The 16,370-nt window shown below is 38.9% G+C and overlaps 1 long non-coding RNA gene across 1 annotated transcript; it reads left to right on the top strand.

Annotated features, from left to right (window-relative positions):
* Positions 1-243: 243 nt before the first annotated feature.
* LOC117244404 lies at positions 244-15,951 on the top strand. The gene is made up of 3 exons (XR_004497402.1): positions 244-3,172; positions 4,335-4,499; positions 5,172-15,951. It is a non-coding gene; the product is annotated as an uncharacterized LOC117244404 (long non-coding RNA).
* Positions 15,952-16,370: the final 419 nt, after the last annotated feature.

Here is a 16,370-nt window from a genome sequence, read left to right as displayed (position 1 = left end):
GCAGGAATCTGGAATTCTGTCAAAGTTTCCTTCCGTTGCTCCATATCTACTCCTGATGCCTGGCCAGGGCACCACTGATCAACTGTTCCCAATTAGGAACTGGGGAAAAAAACAAAAACAAAACCGTGGGCAGGACAGGCACTGGGGAGTGCCAGGTTTTCTTCGTGTCTTTGGCACAAAGGACCCAACCACACTGTGAGCTGAGACCCAGTGCAGGCTGTTGGGAGCATCTTGCAGGTAATATTGACAAGGTGGGTCTCAGGGTGGGAGCAGTAATTATTTGAAATCACAGGCAAATATTGCTCAGTCTTTTCTAATATTTTAAATTCCTAAGGGTATAGTTAATCTGTAGGTGCTGCCATGTCACATGTGTTTTTTCTCTAATTTTAGAAATGTTAGTGTACACAGTCTGAAAAACTATGTTGACAATACAGCTACATGTAGTGGTAAATGGAGATAGACTCTTAACAAGGCTCAGGTTTTGTAGCCATATGTTCAAGATATGAGAAGCAAAATATGTATTGTGTAGGAGCAGCTCTATTCCCATAGCTGTGGGTGTACCAGTGTGTGCAGCAGCCAGATAACTATCCTGCAAAACACTCTGCAAAGGGCAGTGCCTGTATCTAATCCCAGATCAGCAGCTCTGCTTCCTCCCAAGGGTGCATCGTCCTGCAGCCTACCCAGTAAGGCCTTGCAGCTTTTTTGTCTGTTTTGTTGCTTAGTTGAGTTTTTCTTTTTGAAGGAAGGATTTTGTTCACCTCTTATTACCATGCAGTGAATAAGATCACCTGGAATTAACACTTGGAAGAATATTTGACAAACATCACCTCAGAAATTCAGTTCTCCTGACACTGTGGGCCACAGGCACACCAGATATAAATATGCCAAAGCGGTTCTTCCATTAACCTCACATCACCAGTCTGTTTTTTTGGGCTGTCTGAGTATGAAATATTGATTGGGAAATACACTGTACCTGGGGATTTGAACTATGAAACTATTTCAGACAGCTCTCTCATTCTTTTTGACTAAAAATTTTATTCTGGACCTGAGCAACCATTTCTTCCTCAATATTTTAGCAAACGTAAAACCATTCCCATCAAAGTTTCCATTACCATAAATTAACAATTTTTTTTCTGTTGTGGAATGAACTTCCATTTGACACGTAAGTGTGAATAGAATTACGCAACTCTTAGCCATAGTGAGGCCTTTGTCAGCTGGTGCCCCTGTATGGTATTAAGGAAGAGAACACATTCTCATAGATTTAATATGTGGACTCAGAAATCTTTGGTCTAGAAAGCATTTGGTTCATTTTCAGGTGACTGATTGGGGCTAGTTCACTTCTCTTTTCCTTATACCCTGATTTCCATTTGAAAATGTGAATATTGGTATTGATCTCATTCATAACATACTTCAGACTGTACAGATGGAAGTGCTACAGATGTATTCTATTTATATGAAATACATATTCCAAGGCAAGATTGTCTATTAAATAGATTCCAAGACTGAACTTTTCTGAATATTTCATTTTATTGACATTCTTAAATAATTGAACCATGTAGAAGAGGTACATTTAGCTGTCTTGATGGAAACAAAAACTTGATCCATAGGACTGCATCCCTTCCAGGTCCTTTGGTTTTTGCTTGGAAAATGGCATAGTTTATCCTGAAGCCAGTCCTGTGTTGCAGAGTAGGCAACTCTGTAAGTGAGGCAGCTCTGCTGACTGACCAGATTCATGGAAGAGCTGTATGTCAGTATGTCTGTATGTCTGACCTGTGATCGGATTGCTCCGATCGCACTCGTAGTTTTGTAGTTGCATTTGTTTGCTGTTGTGAAGTGCACCTTTGGCTGCTGTGAAGGTGAGGGGTGGAGGAGGGGTTGTCCCATCAGTTTACATTAATTGGTGATTTTGCCCAGCAGTTTTCCCCTCCCTACCCTTGTCTCTTGGGGTGGCACCCTATGGGTGGTGTTGGCTGCAGAGCAGTAGCCCCGTGCTAATGTGCAAGTCTTTATGCAGGCATCAGGCACTGAAGTATGCTATCACTGAACACTCTCAACAGAGAAAGATTTTTTTACCTAATTATGTCTCTTCCTGAATTTGTGGGCACGTCCGTCTAGCTAATAAAACCCTCAAAGAATGGCTCTTTTATATCCTGACAAAAAGGCTTTTTGATTGATCTATATTAAGTAATATTGATTAGTTTGTTGTAAACATGTACACATGTCAAAAACATTGGTTTGGTTTGTTGTTATTTTATTGTTTGGATTTTTGTTTTTTGGTTGGTTTTTTCGACATCTAAATTTCTCATTATCATTTTTGACTACGTGTTCATTCTTTCCAGACACAGGTACTGTTTTTATAGACATTGATTAATCTTCCTTTTTCTCTGATAAAAAAATCATATTAATATGACATCCTGCAGATCTCTGATGTTTACATAGTATCAGCACAGGGAAATACTACTTTCAGTTTGATACATAAAGCCCTCCTTGTCTCTTGTGTCTTTTGTCTGTAGGCTATTATGCATGTGACTAAAGCCATGCATGACTTGAGCAAATGTTTGAATAGGGTTCTTGTGTAGTAGCACTGTATAAGCCATTAGGCATACTCTCTTTAATTTGGTGACGAAAACATTATGGTACATTTGGTCACACAAAGTAGAGTGAAATTGCTTTTGTGGCAGCAGAATAAACAGCATTCTAATCTGTGGGGGATTTTTATTGTGCACGTGTGTGTGCGCTGCATACTTGTGGCAAAATTATCAAGCAGGACTGAACATGAAAAGTGTTAAAGTTATTGGAGTTGTGGAGTGAAAGCTGGGCTGAAGAGAGAAAAAATGTATTGCTTATTTCAGTCTGAAATTTGAAATCAACATTATTCTGTCATATTTGTGATTTGAGCTTGAAATCTGTTAATTGACATGTGAGGCAGTTGCTAACCATCTTTGTCATTTATAAAGCCTTTTGTAAGAGCTCTGTTTTTCTTTCTTCTCTATATGTGGTGAATACTGGAGTAGGGACTTGAATTTTTGCTGTGGGAATGTGAAAAACACGGGAAGCTGCTCTCTGCCAAGTTATTTCCCCAAGGATCTGCTTTACATACTGACAATCAATGACCTGTCAGGTGTAGTTATGCACCATAGCAATGATATGAGGTCAATCAGATGAAACCAAGGTATGTATTCCCAGCAGATTCCAGCTATCTATTTAACACTGTCAAACTAAGTTTGCTTTGCTAAAGAGTGTCCTCTTTCAGTTTCATTTCTTTTTAGATTTGATTAACTCTGGCTTTGCCTCTAATCTGTCAAATTCTAGCAATGGAAAAAATATTCATTCATTTTGCTTTGTCTGGAAAAATACTATACTACATGTTTTGCTATTGTGTCTTTTGACCTAAACCCATGCTTATTATATAGCGTACAACTTTTCCTCATATAGCATGTATTTGATGTAAAAAAAAATTAACAAATATGTTCTTTGCTGTAATGGTCAGGAGATATTTAAGCAATCTGTTTTTAGTGTCTCCTAAACACATGAATAGTTCTTTATAAAAAGCCACATTACAGATATAACACATTTATTTTGCCTTGCAATTCCACTTTTGTGAAGTGAAAGATGTATAAATTTGATCTGTAAGTCGGTATTTTTGTATGGAATCACTTCTTATTGTTTTATGGAAATCCTGAATCTTGCCAATGTTTCCAACCTCTTGATACCAGAAAAGAAAATACTTTCTTAAAATAGATACAGGATTTTTTCAATATTTTTCTCATTAAAAAAAACAAACAAAAAACAACCCAAACAACAACAAAAGAAAAACAAACAAAAAGAATCCCAAAACAATCAAAAAATATAAAAAAAGAGCTCTGTTTTGTTAGCTCATAACTGAGAACTGCTAAGGATTAAGAATAAACATGCACTTGGTACACAGTGTGCTGCATACAGTGTAACAGTACAACAGCATTTTTAGCTACTGTGTGTATCATATTAAAAGCAGAAGACAGCAATGATAACATAGAAACAAAACAACTGGATTAAAATGTATTTATTAAGTTACAAAAAAAAAAAAAGTGTTGCTTTTTGAGGGGAAACAAGACACAGTGGAGAAACAAGAAACCAAACCCAGGGCTTTTATAAATATACGTTAAAAATATCTCATTCAGAAATGCAGATTAATTCTGTCTGAAAGCTGCTGCAAGATTTTATATGAAAAATATGTTTTGTTTTCATGATGTTGTAATCCATCCTTTATTTGTTGTCTTGCTAAATATAGTTCAAGCACTATCATTTGAGCATAAATTAGTGTATGCCTGCACCGTGATTCTTTTATTTTTCAGATATTTTGAAGTCATCTGTTGATTTTCTGTGCTGCAAGACCAGCATATGAATCATGTCAACAACTGTACTCCATGTTTCAAAAACATATAAACACATTACAGTTCTTCGAACAGAAGAAGCAGAGATCTGGATCCCCAGCGGAGTGCTGGAAAAAGAACACAAAGGTGGGATGTAAGATGATACCCTCATCCTTTTATGGGGGATAATTTGTAGCTAACATATGAAGTTGGTACACAATTTGAGGAAACAAGCATCCCACCCATTTTTTCTTTGTGTGCTCTGTAGAATTCATATCCTTCCATTTTTGTTTTTTGTTTCCTTGAATTGTGCCTCATAACTTATTGTCACTGCTCATTAGCTGTTGGTGTGTTGGGAGGGTTGTGCAGACAGTGACCCTGCATGGTAACAGCTGAGCAGTTCAGAAGAGAGTCAAAATTCACAGTGACCTTTAACAAAATATAAATCCGAAGAAAACTGCTTTTACTTTACCATATCTGAAACAAAGTGAGAACTATTATTATCTTTAGTCTTTGCTGTCATGGTATTTAAAGATACTCTGAAGCAGAGGAAATACGCTTTCTTACGGGACCCTACTATTGTCCTGGTTTTGGTGAATGGGATACATCATTTAAACTCCTGTTTTCCTCTGACCATCACATTTAGTACCCGGTTGTCCAGTTCTCAGCCAGGGCTGCTGTGTGTTTTGACAGCAAATCCTGAGTGCTGCAGCTTGTTTGCACATTCCCCTTTCCCCTGGAAGAGAAGGCCTGTAGGTAACCTGTGAATGCAGTGCCATTTGCATTTTTTCCTTCTAATTTTTCCTGTTTTCCCGATAGCAGCAAGAAAGTACCAGATCCAGTTGTCTTTCTCCTTCCTGCTGCTCCAGAGCCTTGCTGTAGGAGCAGATTGGGCTGCTCCAAACCAGCTGGCAGAGAAAAGCACCCATCTGACAGGCGGGCAGAGCGGCAAAGGGGAGGTGGAGGCTGGAGAGGACCACGCTCTCCAGGGGAGATGCAGGTTTTTGGCAAGCTGCAGCCTGCCCTCAGAGTGCACCTGCCCACAGTGAGGGGCTGAGGGCTTCTCTGCCAGGGGACAGCCTGCAGCAGGGCAGAAAGAGCTGGGGGCCACGTCCTCAGCTGCTGCCTGCTCCAGTGGGACAGTGAAAGATGGTCCTGCTTTCATCAGGTGAGGAACTGAGCCTGAAGGCTAATTAAGTGATTTTTTTCCCTAATCCAGCTTTTCAGAGGGTGAAATTAGCCTGACTCCCCAGACGAATGTAGTGCCAAGACCAACTACTCACATCTCCAGAGATCAAGCCCCTACTGGAGCCTTTTCCTCTGTTCCCAGGGCTGCTCAGTGCCCTGTGGCCTGCAGCTTCATGCTACTCCACTATTTCCCTCCCAAAACCCCTGGTAGAGTGGAGTTGTGCTGGCTGCCCATCTCCCTGCAGAAGACACTGTGTGCTGCCTCCCAGAGCTGTGTCTCGTCCAGGTGCCATAGCCTAAATGACAGCTTGTGGGGCCACCGGGATAAAATGCTGCCCAAACAGCCTATCAAGGGACCCTGTTTTACCCATTTGGTCCTCAATGGGGAATAAATGTTCATTGAAATGACAAAAGAGGTGCCATCCTATTGCCTGAAACAGATGGGAAACCTACTTGCATTGGCCATATTGCTTTTGAGCAGTTCCTAGTTCATCCACATAAAAACGTCTGTCCCGTGAGCCTTAGACCTCCTGTGGGCAGCTCATTTTGGGCTACTGCACAAATCTGTCTGGTGAAGACTTGCTGGATTCATCTGGCTTGCTTCTAAAACTGAGCAAAGGAGTTATTTATTTGTGGCTGTTCTCTCCATTTGTGTGGTGCAGGGTTGGTTACCCAGGAAGGGATGCCTGCCACACTCTAAAATGGGGACGATTATCTGTGTGCAGCTTGAGAATAAAGCTGTGTCACAGCACCTGTTCAATCCCATTACAATGAAAGCTGGCATGGCAGGAGTAGTGCTGGAGCAGAGTATACAAGATGCAGTTTTATTTTAAGTGAAATTCAAAACATACCATTAGGAATAAACCTTTCCTTCATAAAGCAGTAGCAGGGAAGGCAGAATATATTTTCCAAGCAAGTTGCAAAAGTTCAGGAAATTCTTGGCTCACTGTTTGTTCTAAGTGATATAAAGGAGAAGAAAGAGACTCTATCCAGCACAAATCATATTTTTAAGAATTTCCCAATATTGCTTCCTGTCTTTGTGCTTGTGAAGCAGATTGTATATAGAAATAAAACAGATTTATTTTATCTCTTCAGAAGAAAGTGTCTGCTATATATTTTGCTGGCTCTCGTTCGTTCATTCATTGAAAAACAGCAGGAAAAGGGCTTTTGTGTTAAGAACAGTCAAGGTCAGGGATTTTTGTTTTTGATGTTGGCTGCCAGTAGCTTGCTTTCTCTGACTGCTGTTTCCAAGTCAGTTTGGATAGCAATCTAGTTGCTAGCTTACAGGGAGATATTTCACAGCTACAGGTCACCTACAGTGAGTGCAAACTAGAAGGAGATTTGAGGACCAAATTAAATGTCCTCTACTCAGCTCCTATTCATGCCAATATTGAATTAAGTTTATCAAGCCTACTAAAGGACACGCAAATTCGTGACTCTGATGCTGCAAACTCTTTATACACACTCACCTTTAGAAACTGTGTGAGCAAAATCTTTACCTGTGTGACTTGGTTTACAGAATCAGAGCCTTTCACACAAAAATTCACTATAGCAAATACTTATTTTCATGGTAAGCAATTACAAATGGGGAGCAATGTTGTGATTTTATAGAAAGAGAACTAATGTTCTGCAAGTGGACATTTTTAAAGCCATAGTACCTTGAAATTGCACAGTCAATCACCCTTATTCATTCACAGTCAAACTACTGTATTTCTAAAGTCTCAAGTTAATGGTTAAAGGCAAATAAAAGAAATCATTAGACAAAATATCTACGTCGTAAAATGTCAGTATGAAAGTCTGAGCACTTCTTGTTCAGCTTATTTTTCTGGCAGCAGGACATTTGGGTGGCAGGCAGGCACAAAGTAGAAATATGCTGTAGTTTATTCTGTGGTCTGTAAAGCCAAGCCACTGTGCAAGAGTGCAGCTTAATCATACATCCACTGACAACTCCTGTTTAAGCCGCTCACAAGCAGCTTGTGACACACAGAGAGATTGCACTTTTCCCTCACCTTTTAATGTAATTCCAAAGATTGTGTGAATATATCAATTAGAGGTTTCCAGTAATGGAAAGCAGGTTTCAAATGCTGGAGAAGTACAATAAATCACCAGCCATATGGGCTTTTGTCATTAAAAGAAAGCCATAATAAGACAAAAGCTGAAGTAAGTTAAAACAGCTGAAGAGTGATTTTAGGCGATCTTATGCAAAACTCACTACCTTGGTTTATTCACAGGAAACTTCTTTAGAAGACTGAAAGAAAATCTTTTTCAACTCTTTATTTCTTGGCTACATCAGAAAGAAAGCAAAGTAAAAGCCATCTCAGTGGCGCTTTTCATGCTCTGCTTACTTTGTTTTCACATGAGATCCTGTCTGCTACCTTTGTTTTTTTTTCCCCTGCTTTTTAGAGGGCTCCTTGTGCAAAACAATGAAGAGTCCTGATAACAACAGGCAGTTGCTCCAAGGCCTAGTTGTTCAGCAGGATTCACTCCAAGAAATTGAGAGGGGTGTGTTGAGTCTTTTTTCTGTCACCAGCCTTTACAGTTAGCGGACCAGATGGCATGAGAGGGGCGCAAAAAATAACGACAATAAATAATACTACAACTTACAGCGTGGACCAAGCTCAGTTACTTCCACTTCATCTCACTGTTTGGAAGTGCCTTTGATGTATAAAAGCACCCCCTAAGATAATGAAATGCGGTGGCAGCTGGCTAATGGCTGGGAAAGTGCAAACCCTGCATTGAACTCTTCCCACCAGGCTATTCAGCACCCAGGCAATGTCAGTCTCAAGGAGACAAGGAGACGGGAAGAAACAGAGGCTTGTTGCTGTGCAGCATTTGGGCTTCTGGGCAGGCTGCTCTAGGTGGGGTGTTATTTGCCTTGCTGAATAGAAGTGATGTGCCCAAGGCAAAGGGAAAGTTTTTACTGTCTTAACACATTAACCTTGCAGACTCTGTCCTAGAAATGTTAAATGAAGCCACAGGGTCACGCTGCTTGAGGAGACACTGCTGTTGGGAAAACTTTAAAATGGACTTTTTTTTTTACACTACAATCCCATCAGTCATGCAATCAGGGTTAGTTTCCTTTCAGGCAGGACTATCTCGTGGCTCGCTTCCATGGGCAATAAAAAAATAAACACATCCAGACTTTTCTCTCAGCTGCTCCAGACCTAAATGTGGGCCAGGGTAAATGACAAAGATCTAAAATAGACAACAGACACAGGCAAATATGAAAACCCTATTTGTTCAGGAGCTTTAAAACAGTACGGGATTTATTCCTCCAACACAAAGAAAAATATCTGGTCTCTCCAATAAATGATCCTGTGTTAATAATATTATAATGGGATCTGACCCTGCAAACACTTGATTAGATGTGCACTCATCTTCATGCATTAGTTCTGCTAACCTCTGTGCTGGCATTTGTCACCAGAAAGTTCAGAATAAACACAGACTTTGCAAGTTTGGGGCTTGCCCCTGCCAAATGTGGCAGCAGCCTGTATCAGCAGGTGCAACAGGAGATTTGCCTAAGGGCCTCATTATAAAAAGAGTGATTGGTGAAAGTAAAATTTACCAGAATAAATATTTTGGCAAAAAAAAAGAGATAATTTCTTTTTTAATATTTGGCAGAAATTTGTTGTTTTTTATAGTTAAATTTTGGAACATTCATACACAATTATAAAATTCAACTTGCTGACAGTCTAGATACAAGAAATGGAAATATTCTGAAATGTTATTGCTGTGGGTGTTATGATCTTGCAGGCAAGGGTCTTGTATGACCAAATGATCCCATTGTGACACCTTAATCCTCAATATATAAGTCCACAATTGTTTGAGAGCTGTAGTAGCCTCCAAATCTCATTGGTTTAGGAGAATGCAGAAGGTTAAAAAAGGGGACATTTTGCATACTTTGTCCAAGATGAATGTCCAGATCCACAGTCAGGGCAAGGTTGCTGAATCTCAGTGTGTATTTTGATTGACTGTGTGCCAAAGGTGCATTAATTATTGTCACTTGGGCTAATGTATACCGTATCCTGCAGTACAGCTCCAATATATTTCCTAAGAGTAAACATAAGTCAATGTCACCAAAATTTTTCAGTGCCAAGAGGGAATAGCTCTGTTTAATGCTAAGGCTATGGCAGCAAACTTTTGATCGGTTGCTTATGATCCCTTACCCTCACAAAGTGTACTTGCTTTTTAGGAAAAGTCTTTTTTGTTTCATTAGGTTGGCACTCACCAAGAAATCCCAGCCGGGGTAGAAATATTGGCTCCATCAGTCAGCCTTCGACCGTTCCCTGCACAGAGCTTGTTTTCTAAATCTGGTTTTGAGAGCTGTTTGCTTGACAGACTGCTTTGCAGACTTATGATTGTTTGTTTCTGGCTCGTTTTGATTGCTCTGATAATCTCTAGACTTTGGCCTTGAGGCTATCATTTATTTTGTACTTTTATTGGTGTTTGTTATTTGAAACTTTGTTTCCAGTAGATTTGCTGCCCCTTTCTAAACCACTTCTCTGATTAAATTTTGTTGAAGAAGTTGGTGGATTACTTTACCTATTTTCCCCTCTCGTTTTTCCTCCTCCTAATCGTTCAGTTGAGAACTCACCTGCCTTTTGTTTGTGCCTGCCTTTGTGATTTATTTTCAGATTAGAAGGAGCAGCTGCACAGCTTTTACTTTTATTAGTTCTTCTCAGTGAGTCAGGCAAAATATTAACCACCCATGAATTGCTCTTCCAAAACCTCAAGTGAATTACAATAGAACTTTTGCCTCCATAGTTCAGAAGAAAATATTTTTATTCTTTGACTTTCACTTCACCCAGGCCTTTTGTGTGTGTTTGTGTGTGTCTGTATGTGTGTGTAGATATATCTGCTGTGAGGATAAAATAAGTTAATGAACCAGAACATATGAAACTAGCTTGAGCATTCTGACAATTTGCCTGACATTATTTTTGCAGGAGTTAAAACATGAAATTTAAGTTCATATTTAGGCCTTATCCCTTCAATGCATGGAGTTCAGTGGCATGAATACACACATCCAGTGCTTCCTTATTTCCAAGGCATTGTGGTTCTTAGTTCTCTGATCCTTTACATTTTATCTACCACAAAATATAGTTTTGTCCTTTTTATATCTGTTAATAAGTGGTTTCTGTCTTGATTTTGGTGATTTACAAAGTTTTACTATTTCTCAGTTTTTGAGCATTCTGCCTGTTTACATTTACTTGCTTTGTCAACTCCTTAATTCTAATGGGTAGATAGCTTTCCTACAACTTACATATCTTACTTACTTACATAACTTACATCTCTGATGTGGAACTTTCTTCCTATTAATACATTTTAAATACATGTTTTAATTTTCTTTAGGGATCAGGGGTCAGTGGGAAGGAGGATGAAGGGGGTGGAATATGCCACAGATTAAGCTAAGTTCCCCAAAGACCAATTATTCATAGAAAATTTCAGTAATTTTGCAAAGTTTAGGTTACTGCATTTCAGTTTCTCATACTTGAGGATTCAAGACCTTGGCCACACAAGAAGCTGAATGGCCACAGAGACAGCTAAAGCCAATGGTCTCTGCAAGCATTTTGTTTTTATGGGAGTAGGACAGGATGTTCAAAACAGGAGCTTCAGTGGGGAAAGGTTTAAGTGCAGAACTCTGCTGACATAAAAGCTTAAGTGCCTAAAATATGCAATCCCAAATTAACTGATGCATAGTTAGTGGGTTATTTTAAAAATGTATTTCTTGGCAAAGAATGGTAACAGTATAATATGCTAGCCAATACTGAATTTGTCCATGTCTGTGTCCACATAATGTGTACTGAGACTGATAAAGAAGACAAATAAACTGGTTTTCTTGTTAACCATTGCTCTTTCTTTGTATGCCATTTTGAAAGGTTAACTACCCCTTGGTGGGACCCTGGTTATTGAATTTTGTTTTTCTAATTATTACATTTCATAACAGACACTAGATGTGTTCATCTCCTGGGTGATTCCTGATAAATTAATCCAGGTAACAATTTCTCTTGTTTCTTCACATTTCAGCTACCAGCAGTGGATTAACTTTGCTCCTTTTTTTTCTTGCAGTGAGAGCTTAGGTTGTCCCCTCAGTTCTACACAGGCTTTTTTAGCTTCATTTATGTCCAGTTATGTATAAAAGTATTTGCCTCACATTTTTCAATCGCACGTTATCATTCATAATTCTCCTGAGTCACACTTTCTAACCTTCTGACTGAATGGCTCTCTGGAGTCATTTCCATTGTTCATATTTTGTTAATTTTTTGCCATTTCCATTTGTGCTTTTATTAGTTCTCTCTACCATCCTTACCTTTTATAATGTTTTAATTGATTCTTTTGACATTTGGGGTTGCTGAAGTGATGCACAGGGTGGGTCCAACTCTCTTTTTAGGGTGATGTAGTGATGAGCTCTTGAGGTCTGAACTGCAGTCTGAGCTCATTCTAAGCTCCATTTCCTTCTCTTACAGGTTTCTTTGAGCCACTGAAGCTTATTCAGTTATATTAATAACTGAATTATAAGCATAGCTGGTTGCTTTGCCCTTTGTGTGCTTTTGATGCTAATTCTACTTCAGGATCTTGTGTTCTTTTAATGTGAATATCTTTAATAAAATTATTTTCCTAAGATGTGCACAGACTTGCTTCAATGGATCATTCTCTACATGCATTTTGAGTTTTGATTCCCAGCCTGAGTCTGTCAGAGGTGCATGGCATTTGATATGATTTGGTTTTCTGTCTCTCAGGGGTGAGACTCAACATCCACTATAGGATTGACTTCAAAGTGCAGCCTCTATGAAAATTTAGCCTGCTTACACCAGGAGATCTGTGAGTCACTATATTACAGTATCTCATCTGCTGGAGTCTACAAAGCATTTCATAGTCTTCTTCACAAACAACATTTAGGTGGTTCATTACATTTAGGTGCTTCATTTCCATAGGAAAAAAATCTGAAAAACATAACTTTTAGTGTCCATTAAAAAAGTCCAATCCAAACCCAAACCAGGAACACAGAATGTTTTTTTGTTTTTGTTTTTGTTTTTTAATTTTACTTTTAAAATTATCCTGAATGCCTTTTTACACCAGTGTGGTAGTGTACCTTTGTGCCACCAAGTCAGAGTTTCTTCTGGAAATATGTGCCTCTGAGCTGTAAGTGCTCCAGAGTAGACCTACCCTCTCCAAAAGAAGTCTTCAAGAGTACTTCTGTTACTCTAATCCTCTCAAAGTGAGTTGCTTAAAATCTCTGGACTCTGACAGATGAAATGTGATTGACTGGAAAACACTCTGTTCTGCAAGGAACTCCAAGCACAGGTCTTTGAAAGGACTTATTACCAGTAATATCTGCACTATCAAAGTAAGAACAAAGTAAAACTACCAGCTGTCAGCTAGGAGGAATAAATGAGGAAAGGAAGGAAAAACTTTGTGTGCAATTGATAATTAATCTGTAAGGTGCTGCAGACTCCACTTAGCTTTTATATTATCTAGAGAGAAACAGATGTAATCCACCATCATGCATATTCCTCTGTTTTTCTATCAAAAGGTTGTTGGGCCTCACCTCTTCAAAGATTTGTGCACACATTTAATCTTCTGACTTTACAAATGCTAAAATGAAGCATGTAAGTCGATCTCTGTGAAAAATATGTGTGTTTGTTTTTTCACATCAGCCAAAGTAAACTGCAGGAGGAATCAGTGAAGGTTTCCAAACCATTGTGTTTTAGATTTGCTTGGAGGGGCTCCTGAAGTGCACCTTCCTCAGATTTCTTCCACCTCAGATTTCTGTTACTCCTGAGTATCAGGATTGTGATTGATACACATGATTTCATTTGAGTTATCTAAAGTGCTTTACAGTGAATTTTTCTTTTCCAGACTAACTCAATTTTCAAGAGGAAAAAAAAAGTTCTTGCTTGTGAAAAAAACACAGAAAACACGTTCATTTTGGAGCAAAACTGAATAATCTGCTTTGATTAAAAAATCAAAGCGTTCTATTACTCAGATAATAATTTTCTACAGATATAGCTCCTGCTTAGGCAGGCTCTGCAGTACACCTTTCCCTTTCAACCCTTGTTATTTGGTGTATTCATTTCATTTAACAACAAGGAACTGAAACATTACAATGTGGAGTGAGGAAAGACAGCCTTTTAATACCATTTGGTTGTTTGCCAAACATTTTGCAAGCATTCCTGTTAGGACATATTAAGTGAGCATATATACTACATTATATATATATACAGCATATTTATATTCTTGCAACATGTTTAAACTTCTCAGTTATAAATTTCTTGTATGTCTAGATTCTCCTGGGAAAGCAAACCTGCACAACCTGCCCTTGTCCTTCTTCCTTGGCAAGGTTAATGTAGCTTTTGTCATGTTGGGGGATCTTGAAGACAAGGTCAGCACTCCCCAGCAGCTTGCAAATGGGTGTGTTTTAAGGAGAAAATGGGAGAGCAAAGCTGAATGGGCTATGTGCGATGAGAAGATAGAGAAGTGATAGTTAGAGATCAAAGTATGTTGATTCAGTTGTATAATTTGGCCTCACTCTCAAACACAGGTTACAGTTCACCAGGGGAAATTTTTCTGTCTGCCTGTTCTCTTCCCAAACAAAGAGGAGAGAAGAGGAATGGAAAAAGGAAGCAATTCTCACATCTAACCAATTGTTATAATTGAACCAAGCAGTAGCAGAGCTCAAGTTGGAAGTACTTAGACTGTTGCTGAGTAACATGTTCACTGCTTGTTTCATTTGGTTTTGATTTAGTTTTAGTTTAGTTTTTGGTTTGATTTGGGGTTTTTTTTAGGTTTTGTTTTGTTTTGTTTTTTCCTCTTCCTTTGGAAAGGGTTGTAGCAAACTCTATTAAATATGAATGCGTATCACATAATGAATTTTGTATTTTTCTCATCAAACACGAGGCAAGTTCTTCAAGATGCTTTTCTTGGAAAAAAATGACACAGTGCCAGCGGGAATATTTATATGATCCTTTATGTTCTCCAGCTTGAGGTATGTGAACAGTGAAATTGCAGCTGAGAAATGCTGCAATATTCCAGTATATACTTCATTTCTTCCTCAGCGAGTTCCTACATGCACTAATTACTACAGAAGGGAGATTTCCTTCTCATGTCTTTGACCCAAACTTAAAAAAAAAACAAAACAGAAAAACCAAAAAAGGCAAGCAAAAAAACCTTCCACATTATGTTCAAAACCAAAGGAAGTAAGTTGTCAGTAGGGACACTGGTGCGTACTCTCTTAAAATCCTGTCCCTACTGAAGTCTCTCTGAAATTTTTGATGCTATAAAGCATGGCCAGATTTTCTTCACTGGTGATGGAAACTTGGCTTTCTGTTTCTTTGGGAAGTCAGTTTTATTCCTTGCTTTATCTCATCAAGGGGCTTCTAGAGCAGTGGCATGCAGCAGCGTTACCCACCATTTTCTGATGGTGTGTACCCACAGGCCTGGTGATGTTTTGTCCCATAACATTCCCAGCAACTGGCTGAGGAGCATTGCCCTAAGAGAGAGCTGTGCTGCAGGCATTGACCCTGCAGGCACTGCTTACAGCAAGCACCAGGCAGCAGGGAATTCAGCAGTGCTCCTCTCAGAGCTTTTCCTTTGCCAAGATATTGCCTGTCCTCTTGCAGTACCGCCACATTGCAGGCTCACCCTGGGTCACTGTGCAAACAACATTCCCAAACAACAGATAATTTTGTTCATTGGCCCAAATCTGAAAAGCTAGAGGGGAAGTGAGGAGTCCAGCAGAAGGGAAGCTACTCAAATTTTAAACTAAATTCAGAACGTAAAATTAAATCTGCAGGATCTTCATAATTTTTTCCTTGTCAGCTGGATTGTTTTAAAGCATAAAAAAATGTTCTTTTGAAAGGAGCAGTAAAAATTTCATTCAGGAAAATATTGAAATAAACACCTTGTTCAAACAAGCCTTTCAGTTTTAAAAATATCGTAATAGTAATGTCAATAGTCACTATTTAAATGTTTTCCTGTTAATTTTTGATCTCTTCCCCTGTCAGATTGGTAAAATACAGATTTATTTCTTTCCCTTAAATTGCCTGGGAATTGTGGGGAGACAGAATCTTTTTAAAAAGCTCTGTTTGCAAAAAAAAATGGGCCAAATAATGTGTTTTTATGCCTATTGGTTTACATCCTTCCTGGGTAAGCTGTAAAAATATCTGCTTTTTTTCCACAGAAATTTCTATTCTGTGGGATGTACTCCAATCTCCTTTATCCAAAATACTATTACTAATACCTTTATCTAAAAATGCTAATTTAATTTCTGTGAATCTTTCTTCCTGCCATAATGGAAAGCCCCTCAAGTATATTACCATGCCTGCTACTGCTTGCTGTATCAGTTCCACATGCTAATGTGATTTCCTGTAAGAGGAGATGAATATATTTGTTCTGCAGTGAAAAAAAAAAAAAACCAACAACAAAACCAAACCAGAGAAAAGCCTGACCGGTGCTTTAAAGAGAGTAATCTCAATGGAAAACATCAAATTGGTTCTATAGTATGAATGTTAGATGTAAAATCTTGCTCTAGCACAGACTCCAGACCTTCTCTTCTTTTCTGGCCAGTGACGGATGTTGTTTCTGCCACCTGTTTGGAGACAATTGTGCAACTGGGACTGGGGAATGACGTCCAATTGCCTTTTTTAGAATATGAATAGGAGTTTTGAAATTGGCTATGCTGAGCAGTTTGGGGCTGAATCACTGTGTAGACTTGCCAGAGAAAGCGTTTAGCTGATGGACATGAGCCAAAGCCCACTGAGTCTCACAGCAAGGCTGCTTTTGGCCTCAGTAGGCTGTGGCTTAAGCTCTGTATGAATGACAGTTCCTTTTTGG

The sequence above is a fragment of the Parus major genome, chromosome 1A (genome assembly GCF_001522545.3).
Source record: "Parus major isolate Abel chromosome 1A, Parus_major1.1, whole genome shotgun sequence".
NCBI classification, from domain to species: domain Eukaryota; kingdom Metazoa; phylum Chordata; class Aves; order Passeriformes; family Paridae; genus Parus; species Parus major.
The sequence above is the reverse complement of the archived record's forward strand: the minus strand, read 5'-3'. Positions and strand labels throughout refer to the sequence as shown.